The sequence below is a fragment of the Ambystoma mexicanum genome, chromosome 13 (genome assembly GCF_040938575.1).
Source record: "Ambystoma mexicanum isolate Mex_15411 chromosome 13, UKY_AmexF1_1, whole genome shotgun sequence".
NCBI lineage: Eukaryota > Metazoa > Chordata > Amphibia > Caudata > Ambystomatidae > Ambystoma > Ambystoma mexicanum.
In genome coordinates, this window is record NC_090938.1 from 605,130,491 (window position 1) to 605,150,677 (window position 20,187).

General features: G+C 49.6%; 1 protein-coding gene and 1 long non-coding RNA gene across 9 annotated transcripts in view; one reads left to right on the forward strand and one right to left on the reverse strand.

Annotated features, from left to right (window-relative positions):
• The window catches only part of LOC138521540 (signal transducer and activator of transcription 5B), a 1,967,228-nt gene that overhangs the window by 364,918 nt on the left and 1,582,123 nt on the right, over positions 1-20,187 (forward strand). The window lies entirely within an intron of this gene.
• Positions 15,767-20,187, reverse strand: part of LOC138521542 (uncharacterized) — a 133,673-nt gene continuing 129,252 nt past the window's right edge. For both annotated transcript variants that reach the window (XR_011283071.1, XR_011283070.1), the window contains exon 5: positions 15,767-19,119. This is a non-coding gene — a long non-coding RNA (uncharacterized lncRNA). The remainder of the gene's footprint in view (positions 19,120-20,187) is intronic.

Here is a 20,187-nt window from a genome sequence, read left to right on the forward strand (position 1 = left end):
GGTTATCACCTGCCCTTCAAAGCACGATTCCCCCAGAAAATGGGAGGCTCCAGCTTACTCTAGAAGTGACAGAGGGAAGTCAGAGACCAAACGTGCTAATTCCGGCAAAAAGTCGTTGAGGGTGTCGTCAGAAGAAATTTCTCTGTCACCTTATAAAAAAAGCAAAATAAGCTTACCGGTGCAGAAATGGGGGTTTACACCTGACAAAATGGCGTTGAGTTGTTCATCCGCCATTGAAGTCTGTGTCAAAGGTCTCATCGATACCGGCATCAAAGGTAGCGTCGAGAACTTAATCAACGCTTATGTCGACGATTCCTTCGAGAGTGTCTATTCCCATTACATTATCGGATAACAGTTTCCATCCTGAGCCTAGGCAAGATTTTTTTCAAATCTATGGCTTCCATTCATGCGGAGCCATACTCTGAAGAGGAGGTTTCCCCTGCTGGGGTAAAATTTGGAACAAGAGATGTCCCTGAGGAATTATAGATCGTCATTCTAAGATGGCGGATCTATATGAATCCCTGCAAACAGCCAGTGGGCTGGATACTTCTCCTGAAGTGGATTTTGACAGACACAACCCTGCTGATCATGCATACTCGGGATATAGAACCCTTATGAATAGGGTGATAGAATTTATGGGGTGGAACAGAAATTCCCCCTAGTTACGTGCAGCATGACATGACAGACATCCTCAGTGAAGGCCCCCAAAAGGATCCTGTCCCTCTCTTTCACACAGCACTGCAAAAAAGGGTTAGGATCACATGGGAAACCCCAGATTCTGGACCAGCTGTGAATAAAAAATGTGTAGGGAAATACAGGCCTTCCTCGTCTGACACAGAATATTATAAAAACATCTGTCGCCTGAGAGCTTAGTGGTCCAGGCGGCCACATCCACTAGGCATTCGGCTTATCCTTCAATTCCCCCAGATAGGGACGATAAAAAAATTGATGCCTGGTCCCGAAAAATCTTTTCTACAGGCAGCATGGCCTTAAAATTGACAAATGTGACTTGCACCCTTGCAAGATTCACATACACCCTGTGGGATTGTATGCCGGCAGCTGGTGAACACATTCCTGAGGGCGAGAAGCAGGAAGGCTTCCTCGCAATTGTGAGGAATGGAAAAGAAGATATGGGGGAATGCCTCCAATCGGGACTGGACACAGCTGACAGCATCAGCAGGTCCATGGCGTCTAACACAGTGCTACGCAGGTTTGCGTGTTTGAGAAAGTTGGGCTTTGTACCATATGTGCACGCGAGGCTGCTCAATATGCCATTTGACGGCTTGAGGTTGTTTGAAAGCAAGGCAGACGAACGTCTAGAAAAACTACAGACCTCAAAAGCGGCGGCCAAGTCATTTGGCGCTTCTATAAGACAACCACAACAACACTCCTACTCAGGCTCATCTTCCTGGAGGAGTCCTTTTCAATTCTACTCCTCATTTGGGAGAGACAAGGGACGGGCCAGTCAAAAAGGACAACAAAGAAAATGTCCTTGTGGTGGAAGAGGAGAAACCGCTAGAGCCCCAGCGGCAGCAACTGTCCCCTCGGCTGCTGCTGCAGCCATTACAAAGCCACTCTGAGGCCTTCACCCACAAAACCCCAGTGGGAGGCTGGATCTCTCAGCATCTGAACAAATTGCGGGGCATTACTTCAGATGCTTGGGCACTGGAGACAGTAGCCCAGGGTTACTGCCTTCCCTTTCAACGAAGGCCTCGGGATCATCCAGTGGGAGCCAACTCTGTCAAAATTCCTGACCCACTCCTTGTGCAGGAGATTTCAATCCTGCTAGAGAAAGATGCAATAGAACATGTACCTCTAGCGGAGAGGAACAAACGTTGGTACTCCCGTTACTTTCTCATTCCAAAGGACGACAGAGGATTGAGACCCATTTTTGACGTCAGACACTTGAACAAGTTCCTCAGGAAGGACAAGTTCAAGATGGTAACCCTTTCTCAGATCCTTCTGGCTCTCCAACTCCAAGACTGGTTGGTATCATTCAGGATGCTTACTTTCATGTGCCGATACATCTCAAGCACAGAAAGCACCTGAGGTTTGCATTTGGCGGTTCTCACCATCAGTTTGGAGTTCTGCCATTTGGGCTGAACTCCGCCCTGAGGGTTTTCACCAAGCTAATGGCTGCAGTCGCAGCGAGTCTCGGAAGAGGCGGGGATTCATGTCTACCCTTACCTGGACGACTGGTTAATCGAGGCGAATTCACCTGAACGGGCCCAGGAACATTCGACCGTGACCTGCCACTTCTCGCACAGACTGGGCTTTTCCCTCAATTACAAGAAGTCAAATTTGATACCATTCCAAAGTCTCCAATTCATCGGAGCAGTCCTGGATACTTCTTCGGGCAAAGCCTCACCTACCGAGGAGAGAGCTCATCACATTCTGCAGATGTTAACAAAGTTTCAGAATGCCCAGCATCTGCCGGCCTTCGACTTTCTGTGGTTGCTCGGCCTCATGGCATCCTGCTTTTTTCTGGTGTTAGAGGCCAGATTGAGAATGAAATCCCTTCAATAGGCCCTCAGGACTCAGTGTTCCAAAGTTTCGGGGAATATGTCGGATCTTTTGCAGATTCCAACCAGAGTGGCTCAAGATCTGCTATGGTGGACTTGCAAGGACAATATTCTCAGGGGAGAACCTTTTTGGCAACTATAACCGGAGATAACGGTAGTGATGGACGCCTCACTCACGGGGTGGGGAGCCCACACCAACGATCTGTCAATCAGCGGTCGTTCGACTCGATCGGAGTCCAAACTACACATCAACTTTTTGGAGCTGAGGGCGATCAGACTAGCGCTGAAATCCTTTCTGCCCTCTGTACGGGGAAAGAATGTCCTGATAATGACGGACAACACAGTGGCCATGTACTACCTCAACAAAAGAGGGGGTGTAGAGTCACTACCTCGGTGCAGAGAGGCAATGCAGCTCTGGTTCTGGGTTATACAAGAAGGAATCTCTGACGGCAGTTCACCTAGCCGGGGAGAAGAACACAGCGGCGGACGCTCTGAGCAGGCAGAGTATGATATGAAATGATAGGTCATTTATAACGCGCCTATACACAAGTGTTTCAAGGCGCGACGAGGCAAGGGGGTGGACAAATGGGACAAACAACGATCTTACTAGGCCTGGTGTCATTCAGAACGCGCAAGTGCATGGGAGGGGGGAAAGGGGAAAAGTGCGAGGGGGGAAGGGAGAGGGGAAAGTGCAGTACAAGGGGTAGTAGAAAAATAAGATAATAAAACAGCCAGATGGTGGCAAGTGCAAAGTAAGTGCAGACATAAGTGCTGGTACGGGGACTGTAGGGAGACAAACAGTCCCTAGGTGCAAGGGTTGCCAGGGAAGCAGTGCAGGTGTGCAACTGGCGGTGCCTGTGCCCGAAATCAGCAGGGTGGCCAGGTAGTATTCACCAGTGCAGTTTTAGCCGGGAATTCAGCAGGGGAGAGAGGGAGAGAAAGCAGAAGCAAAGAGGAAGGTTTTGAGGTGCTTACAGAACCAGAGATCGTTCTCAAGTTTCAGGGAGGCAGGAAGGCTGTTCCAGAGGGAGGCCCCGGCCGAAGAGAGAGATCTACCACCAACTCGTTGCTTAGAGAAGCGACTGACCCTGAGGGAGTTGGAGGCAGATGAACGAAGAGCTCGAGAAGGAAGATATTTGGGAAGAGAGAGTTGAAGGTATTTCGCCCCAGGCCCCAGTAGGCATTATGGATAATGCAGAGGGTCTTGAACTTAATCCTCGCAGCCACTGGGAGCCAGTGCAGAGATTTCAGTCCTGGAGAGATACGATCCCTGGGCTTGAGGCCAAGGACAAGTCTCGCAGTCCTGTTCTGGATAAGTTGCCGAGGGCGGAGAGTAGAGGCAGGCATATTTAGATAGAGGATGTTACAATAGTCCAGCCTAGAGAGAACCAGGGCTCAGGCGAAAGTGAGTTTTTGGGAGATGGAGAGGAAAGGAAGAATACCTCTGAGGCGGTGCAGCTGGTAGTGTGACTTCTTAGAGATGTCTGAGATGTAAGGTGAGAAGGATAGTGTGGAGTCGAAGATAATCCCAAGATTTTTAGCTTTGCAGGTGGGAACAGGAAGTGGGCCAAGAGAGGCAGGCCAGAGAGCTGCAGGGAAGGAGGGAGTGGGTGTGCCAATTAGTAGAATCTCAGTCTTACTGGCATTAAGGCAGAGGTCATTGGCGGCACACCAATCCTGGATAGCAGACAGACCGTCAGAAATGAGGGGAGGAGGAGGCCGAGGGTAGCCTGAAAATGAGCTGTGTGTCATCCGCATAGCACGGAAAGTTGGGGTAGAGAACGGCAATGCGGTGGGCAAGGAGTGCCAGGTACTGGTTGAACAGCCAGGGAGAGAGGTTAGATCCCTGGGGGACACCACAGGTAGAGAACAAGATATTGGTGAGGAAGGACCGAAGTTGGACCTGGGAGGGTCAGTCGGAGAGGAAAGAAGTCAGCCATGCCAGAGCCTGACCGGTGATACCCATGTTATCACGGAGACGGTTGAGCAGGATGGCATGGTTGACGATGTCAAAGGCAGAAGAGAGATCAAGCAAGATGAGGACGCAAGGGATATTGGAGTAAAGGTTGGAGAGCAGGTCTTAACGGATGTTCAGGAGAGCGGTTTCCGTGCTTCTGGCAGCTCTGAAGCCAGACTCATGGTCATGAAGACAACCAACAGATTTGGTGCGAAGATTTAGCTGGGAGATGGCCAGTTTCTCCAGGAGCTTGTCCAGGAAGGGAGTGATGGAGATTGGCCGATAGTTAGCCGGGCAGGAGGGGTCGGCAGAGGGTTTCTTAAGAAGAGGGTGCACAAGGGAGTGCTTCAGGGGGGCATGGCTAAACTCCAGTGGCGAAGGAGTAATTGCAGAAATCATCCATAGTTTTGGAGGAACAGGGGTGAACCTGTTTCGATGACTTTCATAGATTGGACTTGTCTAGAAACCTTGTCTGCAGAGAAAAGGGGAAAGGCAGAGAAGGAGAGAAGGTGGGGGTGGCTGAAGATGGGCCAGAGGACAAGCAAGGAATAGAGGGAGGGAGGCGATAGGAGGAGAGTGAGGACAGGATGTCCTGAGTTTTTGAAATTAAATGAGAAGCCAGTGCCGTGCAGAGGGCCTGGGAAGAGACAGAGACAGAGACTGAAGCAGGATTGGCCAGTTCCTTGCAGATTTTAAAGAGTTCAGCCGAGTTGTTAGATGCCGCAGAGATGCGAGCTTGGGTATGAGCTCTCTTCTTGGTGAGGACAGAGAGCCGGTATTGCCTTTGCAGCAGGCGGCAGGCCAGTTTGTCAGAGGATGAGCAAGGAGCACGCCATTTCCTCTCGACCACCCTGCACTTGCGTTTTAGGGTGACGAGGTCTGAGTCATACCAGGAATTACACTTGGCTTTGGGCTTCAGGCGGATTCTCATGACAGGGTCAAGGATATCAAGAGTATCAGATATAGAAGAATGGAGCATGGAGAGGGCTGTGTCAGGGTGAGAGTCAGCCAAAGGTGAAGGAGGGGATGAGAAGGTGGCGGTGAAAGCCTCAACTGACACGCACTTCATGGGTCGGATGACCGAGAAGGTGGGTGGCAGTGATGGAGGTGGCTTGGCCTGAGGGTTAGGGAGGGTGAGGCGGGAGGATAGGAGAAAGTGATCACTCCAGGAGAGAGGAGTGGAGAGTGGGACAGAGAGGGGAAGGTGTGAGGAGATCAGAACATCGAGAGTGTGCCCTGCAGAATGAGTCGGGCTAGAGGGGAGAATGGTAAGTGAGAGAGAGTCGCAGAGGTCGCAAAAGAGTCCAGAGGGGGGACAGGAGGCATCCAGGTGGATGTTGAAGTCTCCAAGATGGAGGAGTTGAGTAGTTGAGGCCAGGAGAGAGAAGGAAGAAATCTGACCAGGTGGCCGATAGCCACAGTAAGGGAATGGCTAGGGGAGAGAGAGCCTGCAGACAAGGCATTCAAAAGAATAGGTCTGCGGAAGAGTGACAGAGGCAGGAATCCACTCGGGGAAGATAAGGGCTATACCCCCACCTGAGCGGTTGGGCCTGGGCACAGAGAGGATCTTGTAGCCGTCAGGTAGGAGCGTGTCAAAGCTGGTGACGGAGCTGGCCGTGAACCATGTCTCAGTGAGACCGAGGACATCAAGGTCAAGTTTGTCAAGAAGTCGGCAGATATCAGTGGAATGTTTGACAGCAGAGCGAGAGTTAATAGTGGCAATGTGGAGAAGGTTGCCATCCTTGAAGGACTTCCGGGGAGGGGTACAGATCAGAGGTACGCCCTGAAGAGGTGTAGAAGGAGCCTGAGAGGGGGCAGTGAGGGAAGGGGAAGGCAAGGTAGCTGAGGAAAGGGGAGGGGTGACAGCCGGAGAGGAAAGGAAGTTGATGAGGCACGGGAAGCTTCTATTAAAGAGGTGAAGGTTGGCCTGAGGGCCTTGGACCAAGACAGTCCCATTGGAGTAAACATTAATGATGAGCTTAGATGACTGGAAGGAGGCCAGGAGGGCGTCCCACCGGGTGCCACCATTAATGGGAGAAGAGGAGAAAGGAGTGAGTACAGAGACCATATTAAGGGTCCATAATTCGGGTGAAGGAACGACAAAGAGGATGTCGGTGAGAGTTTCCTTGGAGGAGGCACTGGTGTAGGTGTCCGTAATGGGGAGGCCTGGGTTGGAGACCAGCATGTCCTTTTTAAACTTCTTCCTACCAGACTTAGTGGGAGAGGAGGGGTTGTGGAAGGAGATGGGGAGACCCTGGCAAGAGTAGGCAAACAAAGCGAGCGGCAGGCAAGTTGCCCAATAGGACAGACTGTAGGGGTTAAGAGCTCACAGTTTCTCAACTTTAGAACCGGTGAGAGGCCACCTAGGTTTGAAAAACCTGTAGGGGAGAAAAAGGCCTAATATTCACAGTGCAAAATTTAATTTTAAATACTGATGCAGTGCCTATTGCAATAACATGCGGGCAACCACCTACGTTTGAGAATCCTGTAGGGGAGAACCAGGCCTAATATTCACAGTGCAACATTTTAAATACTGATACAGTGCGTATTACAGCAGCATGGGGGACAACACAGCCGTGTTTAGGAATCTGAAAGGTGGGGTAGGCAGGGAGGCCCGTGGGAATAACCTGTGGAGACTGACTGGCACCTGACGTTCCCTGCGGACACCTGCAGATACAACAGGAGCCGCTACTGAGGAAGCCGCCCTTTGCCTTAAGAGCCCTTAGCCGTGGGGCTGCTGGGCAGGGGCTGCCCTGGTAGCACCAGTAAAAGAGGAGGGTGAGGGAGATTCCGCCAATCAGGGGGAGCTGGGAGGTGGGAGGCAGGGAGGGGACACCTGGAGACCACAGAGGAGGAAAGGGGGGCAGGGGAGAAACACATGAGGGAACAAGGGCAAGCAATCAAAGTTTTTCAAAATGCACAAAGCCCATGGAGGGGCTCAATACCGTCAGCTGGAAGCCTGAAGTTACCCTCTCAGCCCTGGAGGAAGTATCCCACAAGTGGGAGATAGCTCAGGAAGTCCTTCAAGAGATCTTCACCCTTTGGATCTGTTTGTGACCAGTGTCAACCGGAAGTGCAATTAGTACTGCTCAAGGGAACTTCCTCCAAGTGGAGCTCTAGGGGACGCGTTCGTGGTGGATTGGGAATTTCCACTTCTGTACTAGTTTCCTCCAGTCCCCATGAATCCTCGCGTAATCAGGACGTTGAGAAAGTTCAGGAAAACCATGATCCTAATTGCCCCAGATTGGGCCAGGAGAACGGGATACCCGGACCTTATGCACATGTCCATCTGCCCTCCAATACCTCTTCCACAAAGAGAGGATCTCCTCTTGCAAGAGGAAGTTCGGGTTCTCCATCTAGAGGTCAAGACACATAGCCTTCACGCATGGTTTCTGAGAGGGTGAGATATAAGGATTGGGACCTCTCGGACGACGTAATGGAGATTTTGCTTTTGGCCAGAAGGCCAGCAACAAAGTCCTTGTACCAGTGTCGTTGGAACAAGTGCAATAACTGGTGCAAGGACAAGAATGTGGATCCATTCGTATGCAATACTCTTGTGGTGCTTTCTTTCCTTTTACACCTGGCCAATTTGGTACTCCAAGTTGGCACGATAAAGGTATACTTGGCAGCGCTATCTATTCTTAAGCGCTCCTCAGAAGAAGTGTCTTACTTCAAAATGCTGTTGGTTATTCAAGTCCTGAAAGGGCTCACAAATGTCTACCCTTCAACCCCTTTTCTGGTACCCGTCTGGGATTTAAATTTAGTTTTAAAATTACTTGCATGCATTTCATTTGAGACCTTACACACTTGTCCACTAAGGCTCCTTACTTTAAAGACAATACTTCTTGTGGCAATTACATCAGCTCGCAGGGTGAGTGAGTTGCAGGCGCTCTCTTGTAAGCCTCCTCACACCATTTTTCATAAGGACAAAGTTACTCTTAAAGTCAAACCATCTTTCTTGCCAAAAATAGTCTCTGACCTGCATCTGTCACAAAAAATCACTTTACCTTCCTTCTATCCTCCTCCTCGTGCAAGTAAGGAGGAAGAAAGACTTGACTGGACCCTAAAAGGGCGCTCAGTTTCTATATCACCAGATTGGCTAAATTTAGGCAACGTGATCAACTTTTTGTCGGATATACTGGACACAAATTAGGACCGGCAGTAACAAAAAAAAGACATTGGCCCTCATTACGACCCTGGCGGAAATCGAAAAACGATGGCGGAAATGCAATACCGCCATCGAATAGCGCTCGGTGCGACTATGACCCGTCACCGCAAAGTACGATGCCATTAGCGACACCGTAGTGAACGCCAACGCTAACTGCACCAAGCACGCGCGCGCGCGCCATGCCAAACCGCAAACACCACCATGGTGCAACGGTACGCCAATTCCGACCCTAGCGGACATGTACCTAACGCCATCAGGCATGGCGGAATGGACCATACCGCCATGGCGAGAAGTACGGCATCGCGAATCAACCGTAAACGGCCCCACTGAGTGCCTGTACACCGCTCCCTGCCCACAAAGTACAACTCCCCGTAGGTGCAATGAAGCCACAATGCAACCATTGAAATGTACAAGTCACCCATGCATGCCAACGAACAAAAGAAACACAACAGGGGCCAATGGGAGCTGCAGGGCACAGATGGCACGAATACACAAGCCATCCCAATGGACATGACCACAGTCCCCCACCAAGAAACGCACGCAAACACAGGCACCTGTGACCAGCAATATACCGAAAACCACATCATTCAACCAGTCCACCTGGCTGACCGGCATCTGTTACACAAAACCCAATCCCCCGCCCCTGAGCATGACAACATTCAAACTGGCATATTGGCAGCCCCCATCCCTGACCTCACTGGGCTTCGTAGGCAAACGCGCACAGCACAGTACCACGCAACTAAACCCCGAAGCTGGAACCCAATGCAGATCTCCTCACAATACATCGCCCCCCAAATAGGCATATGCCACATCACTTGCAAAGAAAAACGCTACACGGGCCAAATCAGAATAGACATTTATGCACATCAAAATCACCAAGCACATACAGCCATCAGGCCATGAAATCCAAAACACCAACCACCATTGTGGGCTGCTTCCGCAAGAAACGACCAGCCACTACCTGTGTGTCGCCCTGTTCCCCCATGGTACACAGAGCCACATTCACGTACGAAAAGGCAACATGGAAGCGCACACAACCGCAGGGCCGTCCCAATGGGGAGGCACTAGTCCAGCTGAAAGGCCGAAATGTTGCTCCGAGCCACCAGTACTGCGTAAGGGCATGTGGGCCATTGGCGATCGTCCCATAAGATCGTAATGCTGCTCCACTGATTAACACGAAGCAGCAGGTGTCGGGAGTAAAATCCATCTGCAGGAGTGGCATACAGATGGCAGTGGCAAAAGGGGAGGAGATACCTGTCAACAAAAAGAAAAGAAAAAGAACAGAATGGCCATCAGAACTACATACCAACAACTCACTTCAATGATCACACGAAATCCACAGCCATATGCATGCTAGCCCACTCCAAAGGAACATCACCACCCCAAAACCACCTGCGACTCACAACCATCTATATCGAGGTGCAAACACCATCACAAACGAGTGTCTGAGGGCGCCTCGAGACAGGGAGGGCTCAACAAGGCCAGATGGACGATGGTCCCACTATGGCAGCCCTGCATCACATAGCGTAGGGGAGGCGGATAGGTCCCAAGAAGCCCTGTACATGGCAAACTCTGTACCAAATCACCTGCCCATGCATCCATCCATCATTCCCTCATCCCGGGATCAAAATGCCTGAATAATTACTCACATGACATTAGAAACATCCATTGAGTCTGTGCGTTATGCAGCCTGCTAAATCCACAGTGCCCCAGCCCGTAATTCCAGTGTTGTGAAGTAACATGTATTTGGGAACGGACGGCCTCATCGCCCACGTAGCTATTGCGCATCCCAAACTATTCATATCAATCATTGCTCCCTCGCCATGGGCCCTGTCTCAAGGACATAGAACAATAGAACGTTACATTTGCAGTCAGACCTGTGGGCATCTCCTCGCCGCTAGCTGGAAACCGAAAGCGCCGCCCTTCGAATTCCTCATTTGCAACATCACGTCGAAAAGGCATCTGTGGCCGTTTGAAATCACTAATTATCCCATCGAGTGCGGCTGTGTGTGAAAATGGCAACTGCCTTCACCCACGAATGGGACGCCCCGCCCGTCGTTGCAACTCGGTACAGTGATGCATGAGGGCCCACCGTTAACCGAGTACTACGTCCCACTGACCCCTCACAAGTCTGTTCGCGACTGCACAGATAGTACGTGAAACAATGGGACCACAGCAGAATGAACATATCAACCAATCTTACACGGCCATCGGGTACAAATACATGATTGCAATAGCAAGATGCCATTCCCCGAATTGCAGCGTTGTGCGCGGGACGTGCTCGGCCAAAGGGGAGAGCAGTTTGCACAGGTGGAATTAATCACCACAGGTGGAGGCCATACAGCCTGAAAACACATAAATTGCACAGCCAGTCCCCTCCCACAACCACACCGAAATGCTACCGGCAGGACTCGCGATGTTGGCCCTGGGGGACCTGATAGCACTGCAAGTGCTCCGACTCCAAGAAGTAGACGAACACCAACTACAACCAGCCGCACGGAGGAGACGCAGGAGGAGGAGGAGGCCAAGGCAGGGCCAGCAAGGCCCACCAGCACAGCCACTACCACCACGCAGGCAGCCCGCAATACCATGCCTCCGAGCACATCCGTTCAACCTCACTGATGAGCAGATCCACACCCTCTACCGTCTGGACCGGGACACCATAGCCGCCATTGTGGACATGACACAGGCTGACCTTGTCAGCATGATAGACAGCCCAACCGCCATCCCACCCCTACTGAAGGTGGTGTCTGTACTCCACTTCCTGGCCACAGGCACCTACCAGCACACAGTCGGACAGTTGCATGGCATTTCTCAGCCACTGTTCTCACGGACACTATTGCTAGTGCTCGATGCCCTCCTGAAGCACGCAGACGACTACATCTCTCTACCACGCTCGGAGCTGGAAATAACCAACACAAAAGTGGGATTCCATGCACTTGCCGGCATACCGGGTTGCATTGGTGCCATCGACTGCACCCATGTTGAATTGGTCGTCCCACATGCCATGGAGGCCCAGTACCGCAACCGAAAACAATTTCATTCCCTGAATGTACAGATGGTGTGTGACTCCAACAGGATCATTACACATTGTTGTGCCCGATTCCCTGGATCAACCCATGATTCTATGGTCTTGAGGAACTCGACAATACCACGCTACATGGAACGACACGCAGGGAACAGATCCTGGCTACTCGGTGAGTCTCATTACATGCATGATGATGTGGGGTATGTGAATTGTCAATGACCTGCCAGGAAGGGGGGGGGGGGGTGTGCGTACGTATCAATGGCATTCCACATCATACGTTTCTCGTCCACATACAGGTGATGCTGGATATCCACTGAAGAGATGGCTCCTCACACCAGTCCGGAACCCACGGGACCAGCATGAGGAGGACTACAACCATGCCCACTCACGTACCCGTGTAGTCATTGAACAGGCATTCGGCCTACTGAAGGGTCGTTTCCGCTGCCTCAGCAGGTCTGGCGGGGCACTCCTGTACCGCCATGAGAAGGTTGCAAAGATGGTGATGGCATGTGTCATGCTCCACAACATGTGCGTACGTAGAAATGTGCCCATGCCCCCTGACGCAGAACTGCAAGCACCTGAAGATGGTCATGATGAGGGTGGGGATGTGGCAGCACCTCATGGAGTCTGCGAGGCACCGGAGGGCCGTGACATTCGTCAGCATCTCATTGATGTATGCTTCTAGCACTCACGCCTGGTGGCTGATGCATGGACACGGGACTCGTGGCACTGCGTGTGTCTGGGACATGCACAATATGGACTGTACGCCTATGATGGCCTAGTACACAAAGATCAATGTCCACACTTCTCATTGGTTGATCGTGCACTTTTTATGGCATATGTGATATCATGTTGAACACCCTATCGACCCGCCACCCAAGTGAGCCCAACACACCCCCTCCACCCTCCTACCTCCCCCCCGAACACCAGTGTCCAAAGATGCTCATTGTCAGTGGGCTGTCGCTATTGCATGCCCCCTCTGCGGGTATCAGGGGCACCCCTGCCTGTGGAGCGCAGGTTCCTTCCAGATCTACGTTGGGGGCTGCCCTGGACGGAACTTGCAACGGATGATGTGTCTGCCTGCTCACGTCCATGCATGTCCCTAAGGGTTTGCGAGAGCTCAGTGAGCACACGGCGCACTGCGGCAAGTTCGGCACATACGTCTTTGGACGTCGCATGCAGTTCCCCCCTCAGGCTCTCGGTGCTACTCTCCATTTGGACTCTCAGGCTATCGGTGCTACTCTCCATTTGGACTCTCAGGCTCTCGGTGCTACTCTCAATTTGTGCCCTTAGCGTCTCTGTACCTCTCTCCATTTCTGCCCTAAGTGTCTCTGTTGATGTTTCTATGTCTGCCTTGGTGCCCCCACATTCATCGGCATGGCCCTTGAGGAGTGTGGCCATTTGCTGCTGTTGGACGATTAACTTGTCGAGGGACTGTTGCCTCTGCTGGGCCATGGCCATTTGCGGTGGTGTCACAGAGGGGCTGTTGTCCTCATGTTGCCTTGCCACAGGGCTTGTGGGGGATGGCCAGTCGTCGTCTTGTGGGTGCCCCTGCGTGGTATCCTCATGTTGTACGGGAGGGGACAGACAGGGGGATTGGGACAGGTCATGGATGGATCTGACCTCGACATCCCCGTCTTCTGTGTCGGAGCATGCTGCCATCAATGGGGTGTCACCTATGGTGCTGCTGCCACCAGAGGCAGTGCCTTCTGTGGCATCCGTTGGGGGGACCTGTGGTGGTGGTGTTGTGGGCATGCTGGCTGCTGGGGTGCCTGTTGATGTTCCCTCCTCTGTGCTGCCACCTGATTTGTGCTGCTGCCGTGTCTTGATGCGTGCAGCTGAGGTGGAGGGTCTCTGGCCGTTGGTCTTGGCCCTCTTTGCAGGTGTGCTGGTAGGGGTGTCCTGTAGCTCGTCGTTTGGATCGGACCCTGTGGTGGAGTAAAGGAGGGCGAGGGTTATTGATGGGTCAGTGGGAATTGGAATGGCATTGTATCACATGCATTGGGGTGGTGCCTGAGGGTGATTTGGGTCGGGGTCTTGGGGGTGGTTTCATTTGTGTGTGGAGTGAGGGTGCAGTTGTTTGGCAGCCTGCAGTTAGGGTGTGCCTGCTGCACGTGTAGTGCGTGTTTTAGGGGTTTTTAATTAATTATGTATTTATTGTGGGTTTTAACGTGCGCTATCAGGCCGATGTGTGTGGACGTTCTCCTGGACATGTGTTTCTGTTGCACTATGGGGACACATGGTACTTCACATGAATGGACTTTGTGGATTTGGCATTGTTTTATCTGGGCCACCTACCTGAATCTTCGGATGTCTGCACTCCTTTCTCCATCCCTCCGACTCCCTCTATGCTCTCCATTCCGATGGTGGAGGCACAGATTTCTTCCCAGGGGGTCAACTTGATGGGTGATTCAGGACCTCCCCCGGTGGCTGTGGCAATGTTGCGGTTGGCAGAGAGTATGCTGCGGACGCGTATCCGCAGGTCGTCCCATCGCTTGCGGCATTGCTGTGGGGTGCGGGGTGCGGTCCCCACCGCACTTACCCGCTGTGCCACCAGAGCCCATATGGCCTTCTTGTTTGCAAGTGCCGTCCTGGTCATTTGCGTGGAGAAGACGACGGCAGCATTCTCCTGGAGGGTCTCTGTTAGCACGGTGAGTTCCTCACGGGAGAAGTGGACCTGCCGCTTGCGGTCGCACGCTTTCTTCGCTGCTTTTCCCATTATTCTTGGTTTCGCTAGGGTGGTTGGCGGGTTGGGGTGTGTTTCGGGGTAGTGATTTTAGTGGTTGTGTGGTTTTAGTGTATTTATAGGTGTACGCCGGGATGTTTCCCGTTCCGGGCCCATGTTTTAGCTTCCGTTTCCGTATATTTCCGGCCACCGTACTTTCCGGTAGGCGCACACTGCGGTGACCGCTAAGAGGGGTGGCGGTATTGCACCTAGGGCGCCGTACGGCGGCGGTGTGGGCCGTTTTGGGGTCATTTCCGCCATCGCGGACTTTGCACTTCCGCCATGCCGTGGTGCTCGTGCCCGATGGGTCGGAATGGGCCGCACTTTGCTCCTTCGTGCAATGGCGGAAACGCTATTTACGCTGTGGCGCTCCGGTCAGTCGCTTTCCGCCAGGGTCGTAATGAGGGCCATTGTCCAGATGGATAATTCTAGCAATTACTGAATGCTATAGATTAGCAGGAAAAGATCCTCCAGATGGGCTAATGGCTCATTCAACCAGGGGCATGGCAACTTCAACGGCCCTACAGAGGGGTGTCCCGGTGCAAGAAATTTGTGCAGAAGCCACCTGGTCCTCTATGCACACCTTTGTGAAACACTATTCTCTAGATTCAACATTACAAGGAGGCCTTTTTGCCAAAGCCATCCTTCATACAATCCATGATTAAAATTCACTAGTACTCCCACCTTCATTTTTACATACTGCTTTGGGAGTCTATCTAAGATGAGGAATACGTGAGAGGACACAATCCATTCGGAGAACAAGTTACTTACCAACTGTAACGTTCTTTCGATTGGATGTACCTCCCACGTGTTCCTCATCGACCCTCCCAGCCTACCCCGCCGTACAGCTTGCGTCAATTGCACTCCGAATTCCTTGAGAGCTTGAGGTCTAAAGAACGCCTGGTCAACTGCTCAGCTCGATATATCGAAAAACAGAACTGAAGCCAACGGGCGCGGCTCGAGCCCTTTATACTGCGGATGATGTTGACGCTCGGTGGCAGCCGTCGAGGGACATCATCACTGCGACCTCGAGCACAGCACCCCCTGGTGGAAAATGTTTTTCCAAAGCAGCTAAGCTGAAGATACAAATATCTAAGATGAGGAATACGTGGGAGGAACATCCAATTGAAAGAACGTTACAGTTGGTAAGTAACTTGTTCTTCTATCTAGATGTGGTGCGTGAATAGCTCTGTATTTTTATCTAGATCCGGTACTGGCTAATATTCAGTCATTTCTATATATGACGCCCATCAGTATTCACAACTGTATCTAAATGTGGCACTGGCCCACCTGCTAGGCCATAAAGACCCTCGCATATGGGAATTAAGGCACAATAAGCATATACTAGTGACACGACAGACACAAGTTTCAATTTCCCAAGAAATTGATTTATTTCAAAGTATGCTCAGTCGGCCGACTGGGGTCTAACATCTCGCAACGTGTGTACCCAGACCTCGTGAGACGCAAGAGACCGAGCAACGCTCAAGCACAAATATATATACATAACATGTAATCTTTGAAGGCAATTGAAACTGCTCATAATGTATCTTTTAGGCTAGGGTTCGGTGATTGACAATCATGACAATTATGACAAGTTTCTATTCAGTTTAAATATACTTATTCTAGCAACAGTAGCAGAGACAGCTTTCTGTTATGAAGAACACAAAGCTCCTAGTTCAGCAAGGATGTCATGTTCGTAGGAGAGAAACATTCCTTAGCACGTTATCTGTGTTTCTATTCATGATCCAAGGGTCAGACAGTTCTGAGGCGGAAAATACCAGTCTCCGTGAAGGAGTACCGCTAAAAGAATATAATTCATGCTTTAACTGCTTATTTGCAAGACAGGCCGGCACCTGGGCCGCTGATTAGATGCAGTTTCTGCTCGCCTCCAAGGACTTTGTGAGGGAGGAAAACAATGCATTTCTGTATCGTTTGACATTCCTGTCTGCGTTAATCTTTCAACATGCAGGCTGTGGCCTCGCACCGTGTATGAGCTGGAAGCATAGAATACATTTTGCAAAGCATTTTTGACAGAAAGAAAAAAGCAAAGGGCGGATATTTCACAAAATGGACGCCCTCTGGTTACATTGACGATTCTGTGTTTGCAATGTTTGTCAAATGATGCGATTGGTTTCTGGCCAACATAATATACATACTAAAGGGTAGTTTCTGGACTAACAAACCCTCCTTTTGGCCGTAAGCCAAGAGCATCATCCATATATCACATCTTCATCTGACCATGTGTCTAATTCTGAACTTTGCATACTACTATAATCGTCATCAGAAATATTAATTGCCATGAATTCCTTGATTGTTGCATTTTCATTGTGTGCACCTTCATTTAATATGCAAGGAGGTTTTGTTTTGATTGCGTGTACACATTCATTTGTAATTTGGGAGCAAAGGATTGGCAGGCATTGTATGCAGCAACAGCAGAACATGAGGATTCCAAGTATTGTGACCAAAATTGCAATTCATTTCCATCCCCATGATCGCAGCAGTTCCCCGAACCATGAACTTATATTCAGATTCCAACCACCTGTGGGGACACGAATATCAGAACTCAGGACATATAATTTATTTGATTGCTTCAGATATAGTGAGGGAGAAGTCACTTACGAATACACAGCAAGCTCACCCCACAATTTTGCATACCCCCCACGATCAGCCAAAATTATATCAAGGACCATTCTATTCTGAAGTGTCATTAATCTAACTGCTTTCTCTTCTAGTGTCATATTATAGAGTATATCTGTAGTACCATTTATTGTTTTTTCTAACACCCTGGATAGTTTCCTTCTATTCCATGAATGTATTGCTTGTCCCCAAAATGGTATAAATGACTGCTATATCGCCTGCAATTAGTCCTGCGGTATCATCTCGCCGTGGCCTAGATCAGAAATATCAAAACTATCCAGAAGTTTTGGAAAGGAATACACCAGGAAAAAGTATACCTAAATAACAGGTCCCTTCCCAAGTTCTCGGTAACCATGTATAGGCCTGATCTCCACATACAAAATAAACAGGACCTCCTATATGTAATGGTTTCTCTTCTTGCCCAAGTACAGCAGTATTCATGCATCTAGTAAATGTTCCTACAGGATAGGAGCCCTTTTTCTGTAAGCAAAATGGGACAGAACGTGGACTTTGATTAATAGTATAGGAGGGAGGCACAGCATCTTTGTTTCCTACTGGAGCCATGTTAAAAGTGATTAGGGATTTGTAAGGCCTAGAGAGCCTATCTACTGGATGTGTTGTTACCGTGTTTATTTTGCGCGCGCTTGCAAATATGGAACAACCCACCGGTTCCAATACCACCCTTTCAAACTAATCTATATTTGTTCGATCAAACTGACCAGTATCACTGTTGTTCCATTTTCCATAAAATAACACTCTCAATGATGCATAACATGCAGTATTAAGTGGCAAAGGCTGTACATACCAACCCATTCCTTTTCCACCATGCTCGGGTAAATGGGAGCAGACCCAATAGTTGGGCCTATTCAAGATAGCATGGGTCATATTCATAATCAGAAGCAAGGTATTATTGTCATACCCTTTTCTATGTTTCACTTCTTGTGAGGGGAGAGTGTAAGAGAGCACATGTACTTGGCTGCTTGTAGTAGTAGCATTGGTAGCAGGCAAAAGAAAGTTCAAAGGGTGCACAGTTTCCAGATACCAGAATATTGGGATCAGCGTAATCAAAATACAAAGCGGTATCATAATTACTAACATATTCTTTTTTCCAAACCAAGTTTTTCTAGGAACAGGCTTAGTCTCTATTTCTGCAGTATCAACTGCGTTGGTGCAGGAGGGAGCAGGAATGAGTGTAGGCATTGTCTGTAATGCTTATCTCAGGAAAAGTTTTCAATGTTCGTCGTGGAAAAGTTCTTCCCAGCAACACACGTTAACAGCAAAGCGTCCAAGTAGCAGCAAAGTGTTCAGGCAAGTTCAGGCTAGCCTGCTTAACAAATGACAGCAAGCTCCAAAACGGCAGGAGCAAGCATCAATTGTGTCAGTACCATATGCCCCCCTCTTGTCCGTACGGGGGTCGCACTGGTCATTCACTTTCCAAAGGTAGCACCGGGAAACCGCATTTCAGAGCTTTCAATTTGATGCAGCTTGATACAGCTCATACGCTCCATTTCCCTAAGCCTCCGTTTCCCACTTCATCCATGTTGGGAATAGAGGCAAAACAAACACGCAGATTATTTCCGATTTTGAGAACGTAGATTGTACCTTATGGCTCCAGGTACAGTATGATCGATGAATAATGCATTCTCATTTCCAGATGCAGGATTAGTGCCAGCTTGCGATGCAATGAGTGATGATGCGACAGTATTTGGACAAGGTTGAGGCACCTTTGACCTTTCGATCTTTGTTGCAATCTCCCCAGGCCCTTTCTTGTGGTTAGGAAGCAATTCTGGCAAAGAACTGGCGATGGTATCTTTGTGATCAAGTGCAGCTGCATTTCTTTCGACGTCAGGATCAAGCAGCTCTTTCAAATGAAATGGAATTATTTTTGTGTGTTGCGTGGATCCATGACTTGCAACCATCCACTCGGACTGCAGTCTGTGTAGCCAGGAGCACCTGATAGGGCCCCTTCCATCACGGTGCGAGCAAAGATTTTCTCTCAAAATCTTTAATTAGTGTCCAGTCGCCAGGCTGCAGACAATGTCCTGGGCTGGTATATCTGCCAGGAAGAGCCTCCTGCACCTGCTGATGAATCAAACACAAGTTTTGAGTTAACTGTTTTACAGTAATTAATAAGCAATGGGTGTTCTATGTCTCTCAAACATTTCGGCTGTGGAGCGTTCCAAACATTTGCTGGTCTCCCCATGATTATTTCATAGGGGGAGAGTCCAGTCGTTGCTTGTACAGAGGTTTTCATGCACAACAAAGCTAGCGGCAATGCGTCGGGCCATTTCAAATTACTCCCCTTACAGATCTTGCCGATCTTATTTTTAAAAATACTGTTCTGGCGTTCCACTAAACCGGCACTCATCGGGTGTCTGGCCGAATGGAATCATTTGTCTATTTGGAGACCTGCACAAATTTGTAGTATCACTGCTGCAATGAAGTGCAGACCGTTAGCTGACCATATGACACGGGGCAGGCCAAAACGTGAAAAGTACTCTTTTAGCATAACTTTAGCTGTGGACATAGCTGTACAATCTTTCAGGGGATAGGCCTCTACCCATTTGCTAAATGTGAAGACCACCACAAGGACATATTTATAGTTTTGGCACCTTTCCATTTCTATAAAATCAAAATGGATGACTTCACACGGCATAGAGGGGGGGCAAAAACTTCCAACTGGCCTCACTGTTCCCTTTCCAATGTTATGTTGTAAACAATTCATGCAGTTCTGAACCATTCTATCGGCAGTTTTTCTAATATGTGGATTCTCCCATACTGTTTCTAGATGTTGAATCCTTTTCTTAGCACATATGTGTGTTGGACTGTATGCATAGTGACCATCGCCGTTACATAGGTATTTGGCAACATCCATCTTTTGTTCTTTTTGTCCACCCAACAACCTTCAACATCTAATTCTGCTAGACCCTCAGACCATGCTTTTATTTCATCTGCAGTGGCTTCTGCTTGCATTTCCTTAACTGTGGCAATCCCATTTTCTACCATGCAGGGTACTTCTTTCATTTTTCAACGTACATTTTTGTGTGTAAATCAGTGACAGTTTGTTTTGCAATTCTGTCTGCAAATGCGTTTCCCATTCCTACGTTACATGTTACCTTCTTATGTGCTTCACATTTCATTATTGCTAAT